The sequence below is a fragment of the Cervus canadensis genome, chromosome 2, assembly GCF_019320065.1.
Source record: "Cervus canadensis isolate Bull #8, Minnesota chromosome 2, ASM1932006v1, whole genome shotgun sequence".
Classification (NCBI taxonomy): domain Eukaryota; kingdom Metazoa; phylum Chordata; class Mammalia; order Artiodactyla; family Cervidae; genus Cervus; species Cervus canadensis.
The window spans coordinates 81777856-81795306 of record NC_057387.1 but is presented as its reverse complement, the minus strand read 5'-3'; the positions used below and the strand labels follow the sequence as shown (position 1 = coordinate 81795306).

Sequence of the window (17451 nt, the reverse complement as noted above, 5' to 3'; positions counted from 1 at the left end):
CCACTAATAAATAATGTTTTACAGGGCACTCCTTTTTATCCTTATAATCCTTACCCGCCAGGGAAATGAGAATACATAAAGTACCCCTCGCACCGGTGGATTGGGGAAGCACTCCTGTCGGTGGCCAGCTAGGCCCCATGCGCGTGTTTTCATGAGCTTGCTCCTCCTATTGTAATCCTGAACTTTGAGTCAGGGCTGTTTTTGTAGAAATGCTGATGTATGTTAGAGAGAGTTTGTATTCTAGTGTAATCAGTCAGGAGGTTTGATTTAGTCTGGTGATTCTGACCACTTGATTGCATCTTACACTTAAGTAGAACACTTAAAAGTACCATTGACAAGGATGTCCCTGGTGATCCAGTGGTTAAGACTTTGAGCTTCCAATGCAGGGGGCATGGGTTGGATCCCTGGTCAGGAAACTAAGAGAGGAGAACGAATCAGAGAAGGGCAGGGATGGAGGCAGTATAATCTCTAACGCGTTCTTGCTCATCAAATTAGAGAATCCTTTCCCTCCAAAGTATGTTACAAGTTTCTACCTGAATCAAACTGTTGTTATTTGCCAGGTCCTGAAACACCTATCACTCACAGAGGGCTTTCACCCACATTCTCCTTCCCTGGATGGGAGGGGAGAGTCTTCTCTAGCCCTGAGCCCCGTGTCAATGTAAGAAGGAGTGAGGTGCCTGGATATGGAGAAGCAGGAGTTCTGACTCTTTTCACATTCCTGTTATGTGATGGGCCCTTAACTCTTTTTAGGAAAGTCTTGATTTAAAAAAAGAAATGATGGTAAGAAAAAGTAGAGTGCAGCAGGGAGAATTGGTCCATTCTTAGATAAACTCCCTTCCTACCATCAGTCTTGCCTAATGATGTCCTTTCAGGCTTTAAGACAACTGCATCTCCTCCATGAAACCTCCCATATTCTCTTTTGCTTATCCTCATCTCTATTCTCCCATCCTTTTGCTGACTTCTTGTCTCCCTAATAGCGTCTGTTTCATGAGAGCACTGCCTGTCTCCCCTGGAAATCATGAATCCCCTGAGGAGAGGGATTAGTTACTCATTTTTTCTAATTATTTTCCTCCACAGTCAAATGCTTGGTGCGCAGAAGGCTTTATTGCTCCAGGTGAGCTGGTTTATGGTTCACAAGTTATTAGGAAACAACTGTAGTTTGATGAAATGGCCCTGGGGTTTCTGCATCCGATTGCCTGGTGGGCATCTCCATCAGAATGTGCCAAAGGCAAGAGGTAAACATGCCCAGAAAGGAATGTATCAACTCTTTCAGCCCCTTTCCAACCTCCTTTCCCTGTTTCATGCTCCAGGTAATAGTAACGTTATACAAATACGTTTTCTCAGCCCATGATCCTGGGAATTCTTTATTCTTCCCCTCTCAATACACCCAATATTGATTCTCTGGCTTCATCTCCTGCGTATATTTCTCCATATGTTCCTGTCTCTCCATCTCTACAAGCTTAAGCCCAGGTTTAACTGTGCTTCTCACAGTATCTATGCCTTGTCTGCACCTGCAGCTGGAATGACCTTTCTAACACCCAGACATGTTACCTAAGTTTTCTGTTTAGAATTCTCAACAGCTAACCATCATCTTTGCCTCCTCGTGATCAGCTCTGTACTTCCCCCTCCAGCCTCTTCTGTTTGTGCTATAATGCTTTGTATTTTATCATCTAAAATCTCGTCCTCCCTTGCTGTTGCACTGAATTTTTTGTGATCATAGAAATAGTCTACATCTGTGCTCTCCAGTATGGTCGCCATTAGCGACATAGGCCTGTTGAGTACTTGAAATACGGTTGATGTGATGGAAGAATCGAATTTTAAATTTTTTTTAATTGTAGTTAATTTAAATGTGAATAGCTATATACTAGTGTCTCCAGTGGTCATGTATGGATGTGAGAGTTGGACTGTGAAGAAAGCTGAGTGCTGAAGAATTGATGATTTTGAACTGTGGTGTTGGAGCAGACTCTTGAGAGTCCCTTGGATTACAAGGAGATCCAACCGTCCATCCTAAAGGAGACCAGTCCTGGGTGTTCATTGGAAGGATTGATGCTAAAGCTGAAACTCCAGTAGTTTGGCCACCTCATGTGAAGAGTTGACTCATTGGAAAAGACTCTGATGCTGGGAGGGATTGAGGGCAGGAGGAGAAGGGGACGACAGAAGATAAGATGGCTGGATGGCATCACCGACTCGATGGACATGAGTTTGAGTAAACTCTGGGAGTTGGCGATGGATAGGGAGGTCTGGCGTGCTGCAATTCATGGGGTCACAAAGAGTCGGACTCAACTGAGCGACTGAACTGAACTGAATGTCTCCAATCCATGTACCATTGCAGGAGACATGGGTCAGGAAGATTCCATTGGAGAAGGAAATAGCAACCTGCTCCAGTATTCTTGCCTGGGAAATCCCATGGACAGAGAGGCCTGGCAGGCTAGAGTCCCTGGGGTCACAAAAGAGTCAGACATAACTTAGCGACTAAACAATCACCATATTGGACAGCACTGTTCTAGACTCTTTATACTAAAGTATCCTTTACCTCTGTACCTTGGATCAGGTTTGCTGTCTTTCCAGAATGCTCTTCCCTGAATCCTTTCCAAGAAAACTCGTACTGGTCTATAAGAATCCTGCTACTCTCCCTTCACTACTGCTAAATAAAACCTTTCTTGAACATGAGACTGAATTTGGTGCTGCTTCAGCCTTGTCCTCACCCTCACCATGAAGCTCACCATGTATTTTACTTTTACATTATACAGTCTCTTGCTTCTGTCTTTTTCCTTCCATCTCCTCCATTGAAGAGTGGCTACCTCCGGCATGTGAATGCTGCAGTCGCTTCTGTCATGTCCAGCTCTATGCAGACCCATGGACTGTAGCTCACCAGGCTCCTCCGTCCATGGGATTCTTCAGGCAAGAATACTGGAGTGGGTTGCCATGCCCTCCTCTAGGCGATTTTCCTGACCCAGGGATCAAACCCATGTCTCCTGCATTGGCAGGTGGGTTCTTTACCACTAATGCTTCCTGGGAACCAGCTGCCTCCAGAGTAGGGGCTAAATCTCTCCCCCATGGTATCCCAAGGATATTGCACAGTACTGGCTGCCCCCAGCACAGCAAGGAGCCTTGTGACACAGGGTAAGTGGACAGACAGTTCTGCATTCTGGCCCCCTTTCTGCTACTTAACAGTTCTGCAGTTTTGGCCAAGTCCACCTCCCTGAGCCTTGATTTTTTTTGCCTGTCAGTGGAGCATTATGATTCCTTCATTGTTCAAGCGATTATGAGGATTACTGATGAAGTACATCAAGTCCCTGGGACATATGCACCCTTGGTAATTGATAGCTACTTTTATTAGATGTTCTGTACATGTTTGAGCCTTTCCCTCTGCAATTCCTCAGGTACTTGAGTGCTAATCAGTGTGTTAACCAGTTAATTAGGATTCACTTTGTACGACAACCCTAATAAGGCAGTTATGACTATCACATTTGATGGTTGAAGTCATACTCCACAGCTAGGAAGTGGCTTCACTGGGGTGCAAACCCAAGTTTGTTTGAATGCAAAGCCCGTGCTAGACTTCCCCAAGACCACTCTCACATGGATTTGTACTTAATTCCAGGTAATGATGCACATATTCAATTAAAGCAAATCATGGGGGAGATCATTTTAATACAGCCAACAGAATAAGTAGAACAAGTAGATTTGGGAGACTGCAGTTGCATTCTTTGTACAGAGTTTCCATTCCCTGCTTGCAATTTTTAGGTAAAGAGATAAGGAAACATTTAATCCATCCTCTCAATTAGACTGTGTAATAGATTGTCATGAGCATTTTCAAGATAAGTGTTCGATGATAGTGTTGTGAAGTGCATTGATCAGCTGCATTCCCAGGAGTCTCATTGATTATCAGGTCTGTGTAAAGCAGAAAGACTGCTACTATCTGATCCTTGGAGGACTCAAACTTGAGAGTTTGAAGGTACTTCATAGGAGCTTCAAGTCAGGCCCTCACTTTCTTCATCTGTACAATAAGCTTTGCTTTTGAAGAGATTCAACTGGAGCCAAGATGCTGGCCCCTTTATTGACACCACTGACTTGCTTCCCCTTCAGTTGCTTTTTGTTTTCTGAACATCAGTTCCCTTCTCTGCCGCTTTTATGGAGTATCTTACTATATAAAGGCACTAGGTTTTATAGGCGCTGGGTCAACCTGCTCTAGAAAGGCACCTGTCACTGAGATAGAGCTCAACATTGACGTTTGAGTAGACAGCACCAAGATAAAAGGCCCACATGTGATGTTAGTGAGCACCTGTGGTAAGAAGCACCCACCACACCCAAGAGCCTTACACAGAGCAATCCATTTAATCCCTACCACAATCCTGTGTTTTAGATACTGTCCTTTCCCATTTTATAACTGGGAAAACAGACACACATTGCATAACTTGCCAAAGATCACACAGCCAGTAAGGTTAGCGCTAGGATTTGAACCTAGGGAGTCCAGCTTTAGAGGCTTTGCTTACACTTATAGTGCTGTATTTCCTTTCCATTGTCACGGAAAGATGATTACATAGATGATTACAATATGAGGTCAGATGGTATTAGTGGTTAAGATTGGTTCCCAAAACAGTCTACATCACAGGATTACCCATGTATTAAAAGCTTATTAGTAAAGACCACTGAAATGGATCACATAGGTTTACTGAGTCTGAATCCCTAAGAGAGGGCGCAAATTAAAAAAATCTCCAATTTGATTTATATGGACAGCCAGATTTGGGCATCACTACCATGAGAAAAGAATACATCAAGTGCTGTGACAGTGCAAATGAAGGAGTGAAACAAAGACGATACTCAAGAGGCAAGTGTTGGTTAGAAAAGATTACTTTATTCAGGAGGCCAGCAACCTAGGGAAAAGGTGAACTCATGTCCCACAATCAACTCTATAGATTCTGCTTGGCCATGAAAGTTTTTAAAGGGAAAAGAAGGAAATGATCTTAGTTAATCTTTGAGGTCGGGGATCAGATTCCTCCTCATTTTCCGTTGCATGCAGATTTGCTGACTCACTGTGATCGTTCTTTAGATGCTATCCTGTTCACGCGGTTTGCTTACAGTGTTACTGAAGGGGAAGCTGGGGAAGAGATGCAGTTATCTGTTGATTACTTATTCTTCATTCCTACTTCTTTAATCTGAGAAAAGAATCAACAAGTTATAGAGAAGGCATTGTATAATCAGGGACTTGCAAATGCCATCCAATTAGTGATGCATGGGGCATGTGCTCCAGGGTTTAGATTAAATATTGCCTAGTTATCTCACATCTGTGATGAAGATTTTAAAGTTTGAGGTGAACAGAAATAGGCAAACAGGAAAGGGAAAAGAGCTAACTCTTCTGCAGAATTGTGAAGTGAGGAGAGAGCAGGTGTTAAGGAGAGCTGGCATTTAAACTGGGTATTTATTGAAAGACGAACAGTGGTTAGCTTGATTTCCTCTGTGGAAATAAATCTGGATTGTGCCTGGAAAGTTATGGACTCTCAGGAGAGAGAAACAGGGACAGAGACACCTCTATTACTTCCTCTTCAGTGTAAGTGTATGTAGGGAGCTTAGTGACAAGAATGTCATGTTACCCAGGACCAAAATTAGAGTGAAATATGTGCTGCAGTTCATGGGGTTCAAAGAGAGTCAGACATGACTGACCGACTAAACAACACCAGTCTTGTCCTATGTGGAATGATATCAGAGCCTTCACAAAACTGCTTCTGAAAATCCCTGCCCATATGTCCACAAACCCTGAAATCTCTCCCAGTTTTGCTTTTTGGCTTACTTTTGCTTGCAGCTGGAAAATAAAAAGTCTTGGGTGGCTGACACATGAAAATGTTAAATATTAATAACAGCACAACTATTCTAATCTTTACGGCATATGCCCCTAGGACCATAGCAGAACTGAGGGTGCAGGTAAAAAATGTTATTCTACAAAATAAAGTTTGGGTTAAAACTGCTTGTGAAAATTGAGTGAGATGGTCTTGGTTGGGGAAGGGGGATGGTGGAGACCAGAGAAAAGAGGACAAGACAGGGATCCCTTGGTCCCCTTTGCCGTGCTCTGTTACCTAAGGCTGGCTGGTCATTTCCATAGTTTGCAAACCAAATTGTTCTTAGAGTCTGTAGAAGGAAGTGAAGATTTATAGCTTGGCAGGAGGATTAACACTTTAGCCGGGCTGTGAAGAGTGTGTGCTAAGGAAGGGGTTCTTGCATGGCTGCCACTTTTTCATTTTTCTTTCCCTTTCCCTCCCTCAACTAGGACAAAAAGAAAACAGAAAGACTAATTCAAAAACACCAGAACTGGTTGGTGAAAATCGGCATGCTGCTGTCATCCTCTGGATGACAGATTAATATCCTAGGGTCCATGTTCATCATCTGTCCTTATGCTTTTCTTGTTTAAATAGTACTTTTCCTTATTACATATAAAAACAAGCCATTGGGGAAAAACAACAACAACAAAACAAGCCGTTAGATATACTACTACAAACTTACAGGAAACTAAAACTTCATACTGCCTCTGTCTCCAGCACACATGCCCACACACGCACACACGTGCACACACACCCTGCAAACACATATACACACCAGGAGAAAATTCAACTTAATAGCTATTCATTGTCTCAAGTGCACAAAGATGTTTCATGTATGTATTTTCTAAAGAGGATTTCACTGCTTTCCCCCGGCTTTTAAAGCAGGTAAGATTGAGGATTAGAGGTGATTTATTTGGATGATTTCAATAATAAAACTCAAGGGGAAAATTGGTTCATACTGAATACAACCACTTTTCATAAAAAGCAGCTAAAGGCCTAAGGATGAATCTGAAATGGAGACTAGACCTGCCATTTGAATCAGGGACAAATACACACTTTGCATCTGACATAAATTCTCCTAGGCTCCCATTAGGAGCATGGCAGGCAGGCAGTGAAATTGATATCTCACCTGTTGTTGCCCCTTCCTGAGCTCTGCTTCTGGAAGCCATTAAATGACTCCAGGTACAATGGTTGGGATGTAGCCTTTGGGGGTCCCCCTGTCCCTGAGATGTTCAGCAGATTGCTGCATTTTAGGCCTTGATCCATCATCCACCTAGGCTGCTGCTGCGCTGCAATCTCCTTTAAATAAAAGCAGCAGGGGTCTCTGAGCATCACAGCCTGGAAGAGCAGCCTCATGTCATTAAACAGGGTGCTGAAGCTTCCCTTCTAATCCACCCCAAATCCCCAGGTGCCCTTAGGCTATGTGGCAGAGTCCGAATATGGAATTTCAGGATTGCTATGTGAGGTTGAAATCTGATGATACTCTTCTCCCCAAATGAAAAATTCATTCCTCCTCCATTAAAAGTAACCTGAGTTTATTGCTTTCAGTTAAAGAAAACCTTTAAAATGTAATATAATATTTTGTGTCTCATCCTCAGTGAGCCTTTAATCTCTAGGAGGTACAGAAGGGGTTGGGGGACAGCTACCCTTTTATTTCACCTAATAGATGCCACACACTTTATTAGGTATCTGTGTGATTGGGTATCTTTGAGTTGTTTTCAGTTTTGTATTATGTAACATGATAAAAATAAGAAAGTGCAGAAACATTAATAAGATATAAATGGACAGCCTAATGAATGATTATAAAATGAATGCTTATAAAGCTCATATCCAAATCAATACATTATAACATAACCAGCATCCTTAGAATTTTCCCATGTCCCTTCTTAGGCATAGTCCCCTCCTTTCCTCTAACAGAAACACTCCTGTTTTTTATGACACTTTCTTCCTTGCTTTTCTTCATGTGCTACAGTGCTTAGTCACTTAGTCGTGTCCAGCTCTTTGTGACGCTGTGGATTGTGGCCTGCTTGGCTCCTCTGTCCATGGGGATTCCCCAGGCAAGAATACTGGAGCGGTTCGCCATTGCCTTCTCCAGGGAATCTTCCCAACCCAGGGATCAAACCCATGTCTCCTGCATTACAGGCAGATTCTTTACCATCTGAGTACCATAGTTGATCCATAAATAAAACAATCCATAGTTTTATTTTTCAGATTTTGAATTTCATATAAATGTGAGCACACAGTGTATATTCTATCAGGATTATCTTGTTTTGCACAACTCTATGATGCATCCGCATTGCTGCAGGTAATAAAATATTTTTTAGTTCATCTGTTTTTATTGGCATATAGTATTCCATTGTGTGAATATGCCACAGTTAAAAAAATTCATCCTAAAACACCTGTGCTTGGAGCTCCTAGAACCATTTTTTAAAGCATATATTCTCATTTACATTAGCTTACATTCAGATGAAATGGGACTGCTAGGTTGGAGGATGTGTATATGTTTATATTTAAATAGAGGGTTTATATTTAAACATAGAGGGACACACCTCTGTAGTATTGGTTAATGATGAAACGAAAATGCCAGTCATCCAAGGGAAGCCAAGAATATTCCTACCCTAACATGCATCCTCTTCTTTGACCCTCACAATCATCCCATGAAGTAGATACAACCATAACCATATTGTTGATGGGGAAACTGTTCTTTGGAAAGGTTAAGTCTCTTGCCCCAAGTCACGTAGCTTCAATGTGACAGAATCTGCATTTGAATCCAGGTCCATCTATGTTGCGCTTAACTGCTATACAATAATGCTCCAGATAAGGAAGAAAAATTCAAGGAGGAAAATCTAGCCTATTAAGAATGTCAGCCTGGAAGCCAGCTTTCCTGAAAAGGAGGCTTTACAAGGGCTGTCATTCTGCTAGGTTTTGCATTGAGGGTTCAGTATTTGATACTCTCTGCATTGTCCAGTAGTATTTACAAGAATGCTGTTAGCAGAGAGCAAGCACCATCTGGAATTTGCAAGGAACACTGCAATTTTTCTGAGAAATTGTCCAGGATGGGCCATTGTGATGCTACGTTGAGGCCCTACTATTTCAGTACAGATATGCCATGCAACTGGTTAAATTTTCCTCATGTTCACCACAGAGCTAAATGCAAAGGCTTTAGTTGTAATTTGGATGTAATTTTTTGTGGTGATATAAATACGACTCTATTTGAAGTGGGTTGAATTAGAAAACTCATGAATAAATGCTTTGACATAATCAGAATTATAGAGCAAGGAATTGACCTACTTTGCAGGAAGACTCCCCCAGAGTTCCTTAGCTAATAGTACATTAACCCAACAGAGAAATCTTCCTGCTAATAGCACTTAGCAGAGAAGATTGGAATCTGAAGTTGGTCAGGTAATCCAAAAAAAAATTTATTTAAACTGGGAAATCATTTAAGAAATGACTCACATTTCCCTTTACATTTTATTTCAACTGAAGATATATAATAATTGTACATAAGTTCATTGACCTTTTGATGTCAGTATAAGGACTTTTCTTGGAATACAGATTTGCTAATTGCAGTGCTGTATGCTCTTAATAAAATCCATGCCTGTAAAACATATCTTCTATGATTACCAGTTTTGGTTTCTTATAAGCGGCATGAGGATTTAAAGACACTTCCAAAGTAACCAGAGAGGAGAATCCTTCTGGGTTTGTGTGCTTTTTCACCTAATTTTTTTTATAACACTTTCTTTTCACAACTTGCCCATTTTGATTGTTTCCAGTTGTTGAACTTCATAGAAATAGCACCTCCCCTTTCTTTTTGTATTCATGTTTCACTAATACATGTAATATTTAATGATTATATACTTTCAATAACAAGTATAATTCTCACAAGCAGGTATGGGAACAAATGTATGAGATTCTTGGTAAACATCTAACTTAACGGAATCAAACAGAAATCAAGTAGTCTACCTAACAGTTTGAGGAAGGCAGCATCAGATAGTCAAATACATTGGGTCAAATACATAGTCAAATACATTGGGTCAAATACACAGTCAAATACAGAAGGGTCAAATACATAGTCAAATACTGAAGGGTCAAATACATTGCATTGGTTAGCTTAAGAGATTTTTTTCCCCTGTACGTCTGCTATAGAGTTATTCTGTGGATATGATGTATAGTAAGGCATATAAACAGACTAGCATAAAAAAGTGATGAGTACATAGTACGGTCTCAGAAAACCATAGCTTAATTTTTTCATCTTTTCCCACACCCATCAGTTCAGTCACTGTAATTCTCATTGGATGGTTATCATTGGTTTCAATATTTAGTTTTTCTACTAGCCTATGAGCCTGTGGGGATAAAGGACATGCCAGAGTCATTTACTTTCTCTCCATTCTATTGCTTAGCATCTAGTAGGCCACCTGAATATGTGTTTTAACTTTTGCACTTGGACAAGGGTAGGGATTACTCTTAGGGGGAAGAGCAGAATTCTGGCCAAAGGGCCTGTGTCTGGGGTGGGGATGCCAAGAGTAAATGCTAGGGATTGGCATGTGGACAGGTGAGGGGTTAAGTATAAAGATGCCATCACAGGTACCAAGTCTGTAACGCCCATGACTTGATCCTAATGGGGTTGGCGGGACCACAAAGTCCCAAGTCAGCCTGATTTTCCCAAGTGCCCTTCTGGGGAGCTTCTTCCTTTGTGTATTTCAGTCTAGCCTGCTGCCAGGTAAGAATATTTTATCAAAATTTTTATGGAGAGGTTTGCCACCAGACAAGAGGATTCTTGCAAAAGGAACCAAACATAATTCCAATCCTAGAAACTTCTTAAGAGCAGTGACCGTATCTTACTCATTTTTAGGTCTGTCTCTTTAAAAAGACAAATTGGAATTTCCATGAGTTTCCAGACTTTCAACAGTCAAAAGCCTCACAGTCCCCTGCTTGGACTGAACTTACTGTGATGCTTCCTTGCTGGGGAAAAAAATACACTCTCTAGTTGTTGGCAACTCTGTTAGTAAGAATCAAACCCTCTTTATTAAAGCCATGTCTAAACAATAAACTGTTTCTTGGCCCCTATGCCAAGTTACAAAGAAAAGAAGTGAAATGGCCTTTATGAAATGTGGGAGGAAGACCCTTTCTGTATTAGCTTGCTTTAATTTGAGGAAGCTCTCTTGGGCGAGTCACAGAATGCAGTCTCCTCTCTCTCACTTTTCTCTCTGGCTCTTAGTCTCTCTCTCTCCACCTGCTTTTCTTCCTGGCAGTTAGTCTCTCTCTCCACCTGGGGGCTGTTTCTGGCTTTAATAACCCATGATTTGGAATCTGCATAGTGTAAGGGGTAAGTGGCTGATAGCAAGGGCCAGGTGCCTCTGATCACTATGCCTGTCACATACAGCACTGTTTTTCTGATGTCGACGCTCAATATGAAGGACCGCTCCTTGGGACCAGTCATCAGTGGCAGCAGGTAGACCAAGTAACCAAAGTTTCATTATGGTCAGAGGTTATACAGCAGAAAGGGCACAGATGGGATCATTAGGTTCAGGTTCACAATTCAGCTCCATGAATTCCTGCCTCTGCAGTTTGACCAGATCACTTCACCTTACTGAGCCTGCACCTCTTCATCAGTAGACAGGAAAGCATTATATCTTTACTTTTCCATGAAATTGTTTTGAGGATGAAATGAGCTAACATGGCTAAAGCACCTGTGTTATGAATTGAGTTGTGTACCCACCATCCCCTCCAGGTTTCATGTGTTGAAGTCCTAACTCCTGCCACCTCAGAATGTGGCCTTTCTTGAAAAATAAGGTGGTTGCAGATGTAATTAATTAGCATGATACCATTAGGGCGGGTCCTAGTCCGGTGTGGCTGCTGTCCTCACAAAAAGGGGAAATTAGTACACAAAGAAAGACACACAGGGAGAATGCTGTGTGAAGATGATGGCAGGGACTGGAGTGATGCATCTGTTAGCCAAGCAGTGCCAAAGATGGACAGTAAAAGCTAGGCAGGAGCGCAGAAGAGTCTCTTACCACAGTCCTCACAGGGAACCAGCCCTGTCGACACCTTGACCTTGGACTTCTAGCCTCCAGAACTGTGAGGCTCTATTTCTGTTTAAAGCTGCTCAGTTTGTGGTACTTTGTTCCAGCATCCCTAGGACACTAGTGCACATGTCAGTCCATCTTAGTTCCTGACCTTTCTTCCATGTGTCCCTCCTCCTCCTCCTCTTGTTGTTCGGGCGCTCAGTTGTGTCCAACTCTTTGTGACCCCATGGGCTACAGCTGCCAGGCTCCTCTGTCCATGGGATTTCCCGGGCAAGAATACTGGAGTGGGTTGCCATTTTCTTCTCCAGGGGATCTTCCTGAACCAGGGATTGAACCCACGCTTGCTGCTTGGCTGGTGGATTCTTTATCACTGAGCCACCTGGGAAACCTCTTTCTCCTCCTGTGGCTTCCTTTAAATGTATCCATGTAAGTGTGCTGCAGGACCCTTCTCGGGGACATACCTCTGGGTGTGCTGAACACGACATTTCTGCTCTTCCTAAGAGCACAGAGAAGAGGGGTCATCTCTTCTCAGATGTGTACTGTGTATTTTTCAATCCCCTGGGTCGTGTGTGCAGTCATCTTCAGCACACACCTCCTGCTGCAGGAGATTTGACAATAAGAACAGACTTACGATACCAGCCTGAAAAGGAACAGCAGAGAGAAACACGTTACTGTTTTTGTCATCTTGAAACAACATTTTTAAGGCATCTCAGAGAGCTGGGGAAAGAGAGAAATTCTTCTAGGCCTCCTGTTTCTCCACTGGCAGGAAAAGATATTTACATGTTTGCAGAGGCGGCTGGAGGGACCAAGGAGAGGGCTTCCCTGAAACCATCCTTAGTGATTTGCATTATACAAAGAGAACACAGAACACTTCACTTTGCCATTCATATTTATTGAGCCATTTTTAAATGTAAAAGGGAGTTCCTTCTGCGCTCATAGTCAAGGCCATGCCCCAGTGCATCTCTGGACATTTCCTTGATATTGTCTTTATTTGGTACAGCTTCCCTTTCAAGTTGATGCTACATAGAAAAACCTCCACCAGACTGGATGATAGTGTACTTGTCACCACTCTCAGCAGCCTTCTCATAAAGATACTCAGACTCTGGGAACCGGCAACCCTCATCCCCTGACTGAGAGGAGTTTTCCAGCCACAACGCAAAACATTTCCTCTTTTCTCCCGAGCCATATTGAACGCTTTGCCTTGATCTGAGAACCTAGGATTTTAGCTCCTTCAAGTGTTCAGGTGGCAGTGAGGGAGCCAGGGCTCCTGCAGAGCAAGCCGCCTGCAGGCTGCAAAATTCCAGCAGAGAGAGGATTTTTGAAGTATCAAAAGCTCCCCACCTGTGGGTGATTTCCATGCAGAGACTGAGAGCAAGAGTAGCCAACCCATGACCTCTCCAAAACTCACATCTATTCCAGCCCTTTGAGGAACAGAACCATCCCTTTTGTTTTCCCAGACATTGCAGGAATATAAAGAAGATGAAGTGTGTATAGATTAGGGAGAGAAAAGAGACAATGGGGCCATCTCAAGGGCACTGGAGCTGGACTCAGAGCTGTGCGTTCCAATTCTGCACTTGGCAAGTTACCACGTGGGGAAGTTTTTCAAATCCTCGATAGCTGCTAGCATCACAGTATCTTTATTTGTAAAGTCAGTTCATAATAAGTACCTGGCAAGTCTGTTGCCAGGATTTTGTGTTGCATTGTATACGAACGCACCTTACACTTTTGTATGTATCTGTCAGCCTGTTTTCTCTCCCCCATCTATCATCTGTCACATTTATTGAATGATTACTTTATGTCAGGCACTTTGCTAAGTATATCATATTAATCAGTTACATACTTAAAGGAGGCAGAGTGTTGTTAATAGTTAAAAATCACACTACTTAAGTTCAAACGAATTCCAGCTGCCTGTGTGACCTTGGCCAAGCCCTTTTTACCTCTGTAAGCCTTGGTTTGGGCTTCCCAGGTGGTGCTAGTGGTAAAGAACCTGCCTGACAATGCAGGAGACTTAAGAGACACGGTTTGATCCCTGGGTCAGAAAGATCCCCTGGAGGTGGGCATGGCAACCCACTCCAATCTTCTTGCCTGGAGAATGCCATAGACAGAGGAGCCTGGCAGGGTACAATCCATAGGGTTGTAAAGAATCAGATATGACTGAAGCAACTTAGCATGTACACAGGCAAGCCTTGGTTTCCTCAGTCTGTGTGGTGGAGAGAGTAACAGTGCGCACATTAAGGGATTTTTGTGAGAAATCAATGAGACGGAGTTTGCAAAATATATGCACAAAGCCTGGCACACAGTAAGTGCTCGGTTCAGTTCAGTCGCTCAGTTGTGTCCGACTCTTTGTGACCCCATGAATTGCAGCACACCAGGCCTCCCTGTCCATCACCAACTGCCAGAGTCTATCCAAACCCATGTCCATTGAGTTGGCGATGCCATCCAACCATCTCATCCTCTGTCGTCCCCTTCTCCTCCTGCCCTCAATCTTTCCCATCATCAGGGTCTTTTCAAATGAGTCAGCTCTTTGCATCAGGTGGCCAAAGTAAATGTTAGTAAAAACAAAAAGAACTCGTTGAAGAGTGAGTTTCTCTCTAACTGCTGAAGGGATACACATACCTATCAGGTTGTCAGGTACCTCTGTCTGTGTCTAGATTTTAGCTGTGTTAGAAAATGTGTTTTGTAAATCACTTGAGTTCTTTGGCTTAATATGTATGTGTGCCCATTTCAGTTTATCTGTATTTCTTTTGTTCATAAGAAACTTTTCAGTATGAACTAAAGAGAAAGGAACATTTGGGAATGTCTGAGAATGGAATTCATAGATTGAGGAAGAGAGATCAAGGGAAAAATTGTATTTTGGAAGGAACTCAATTCATCACATAAGAGAAAACTAGGAAGCAAGACTCTAAACACCTTGGACTGGTGGACAGAGGTGGGAACAGGAAGGTGACTGGCAGGTGGGGTAAGGCAGACTCTTGCTTGTGCCAGAATATGTGCGGGAAAATGTGTGGGTGTGCAAACATGGAGAATGCATTTGGGGACCTGGCTTCCAGTGGGCTTTGCTTGGCTGAAGCAAAGATCTTATGTTGGGGAAAATGGGAGTGAGGAAGAAGAAATGATTTTTTTTTTCCTATTTGAAAAGGCTATGGTCTTCACAAGGGCAGGGATTTTATCCATAAGGTTCTCCTCTAGTTCCCCAATGTTTAGCATGTAGGCATACGGTAAATATTTAATGAAATACTGAATCATTTTCTGAGAAATTTCTGTTTCATTTGGTTTGGAGGGAAGTGGAACCATTGAAGACTTGTGAATAATGGAATTGCATTTATAAGAATATACTGTCTGAAGAGCATCTTTTAGTTCTCTATCAAATGGACTTGAAGAGGGAGAAATATTAACAGATAAGCCAGTATACCATGGAATTATCTAGGGAAGACTGAGGACCTGAATAAATGTGGAGACAGTGAGGATATTTTGGAAATATTATTTACAGTTCTTACAATGTGTGTGAAAGCTGCTGCTGCGAAGTCCCTTCAATCGTGTCCGACTCTGTGCAACCCCATAGACGGCAGCCCACCAGAGAATCCCCGTCCCTGGGATTTTCCAGGCAAGAACACTGGAGTAGGTTGCCATTTCCTTCTCCAATGCATGAAAGTGAAAAGTGAAAGTGAAGTCGCTCAGTTGTATCCGACTCTGTGCGGCCCCATGGACTGCAGCCCACCAGACTCCTCTGTCCATGGGATTTTCCAGGCAAGAGTGGGGTGCCATTGCCTTCTCCGTGTGAAAGCTATGGTAAGGTAAATGGGAAATAAAAGTCTTTCCAAGGTTTCCACCTGAATAAAGGGTAGACTGCTTGTGACAGTTATCTGACACGTTAGCTGTATTACATTGGGCACTGTCCTAGACACTGAGGATTCAATGATGAATGAGAATCACAAGTGGTACATCACATCTGCGAGTCATTGCACAATACACTCGGTACTTTTGCTGATGTTGCCATAAACAGTTAGGTTGTGGTGACTGCACTTAAACTCGGCCTGGTGAGGCTTCGTGGGGGGTGGTGATGGGGAGTTGGCAATGGTATTGGGCATTGAGATGGAAGAGCTGGTTTAAGTAAAGGAGAAATTAGTCATCTTAGTTCTATACATATTGAATTTTGCTCATTGTAATAAATTCAGATGGCGGCATGTAGAAGGGAGTCAAAAAAGTGAGCATGGAGCTCAAGAGAGGCATTAAAGCTAAATATATTAACTAGGATGTCATCTCGGAGAGGTGAGATTGTCAAGTGCAAAATGAAGAGCATGGACAGAATGTTAGGGAAAACCTCTGTTAAAGATCTGGCAAGAAAAGATACAGGAGTTAGGAAAGGAAGAGAACCAAGATACTAGTCACAGAAGCATAAGAGGGGTGATACCTTTAGGAAAGTGGAGACAGTGAGATGTCCAGTTGTATGCAGGGGTCAAGAAGAGTGAGCGAGGTGAGATGACTGTTGAAATAATAATTCCTTGATGAGTTTACCTTCATGAGAACACATCGTATGTCATCAACTCCATAGTGGTCTGTTGCTGTGTCATTTTTAGAGAATCTGGAACCAGATAAGTCTGTTTGTAGATTGTGGTTTGCAGATCCTGGTTGCCTTTAAGATGCTTCACTTCTCATTTGAGTCCCAGCCTAAAATGAGAAGTAAAAGACTGAATTTCCACCTTAATTCCCCTTACTTCACCCAGACTTAGACACTTTCTCCATAATGGGGACCATGTTATAATAATGTTACTGAGCGAAGACACCCTAAACACCCACAGAGAAGAGATGGCCTTCACGACCCTCCAAAATCTGAGCACAGGTGATGGATCATAGTGAAAAGAGTGAACTTTGAAGTCAAATGGGCACCATTGAATGCAGCTGGCTGTCTTTCTTGGCCAACTAATGTCCCTCTCTGAAGACCAGTATATTTTCTGTACGTGAGCATCATTTACCATGTGCTTGGTATCATTCTTGGCTCAGGAGGGATGCCCAATAATGTGGAGCAGTTATTACTGTGCAGAGTTAGGTTAAGGCTCCCTTGCAGCTTTTCTCATCTTGCTTTTGCCTTTAACCATAGCAGAGGTTGGACCTCTATCCCCCACTTGATGTAACTTGTGCATCATTTGAGACCTGGCTTCTTTAGTCTCACTTCTTCCTGAAACGTTCTCCAAGGACCTTGCTTCACAGTCCTGTGTCTTTTCTCCAAACCCCTAGGACACTGCTCAGTATAACATACATGCTAGTTATCCCTGCGCTGACCTGGGCCGTGACGTTTTTTGTTCTCAACTTGTTTTTCTACCTTGATTTCTTGTTTCAGTTTTCAGAGTGTATGTTTACTTCCCTGACTTGACTGTAAATTCCCTGAGGGTAGAAAGAGGCCTTATAATTTATTGCACCTATAATTTGTAGCTATTTTCTTTTTCTTCTTTATCTTTCCATTCTTTGGAAGACATGACCTAGCAGGGTAAAATATATTATTTAGAATCAAAAATGCCTGAACTGGAAATAATTAGCAGCTAAATGAAGATTATGTGACATGGGAGAAATTACCCTCCCACTGGGAACACAACTTTCTTCATCTGTGAAATTGA

At 42.5% G+C, this 17451-nt stretch overlaps 1 protein-coding gene across 2 annotated transcripts in view; it reads left to right on the top strand.

Moving 5' to 3' along the window:
- Positions 1 to 17451, top strand: part of DAB1 (DAB adaptor protein 1) — a 451862-nt gene that overhangs the window by 258232 nt on the left and 176179 nt on the right. The window lies entirely within an intron of this gene.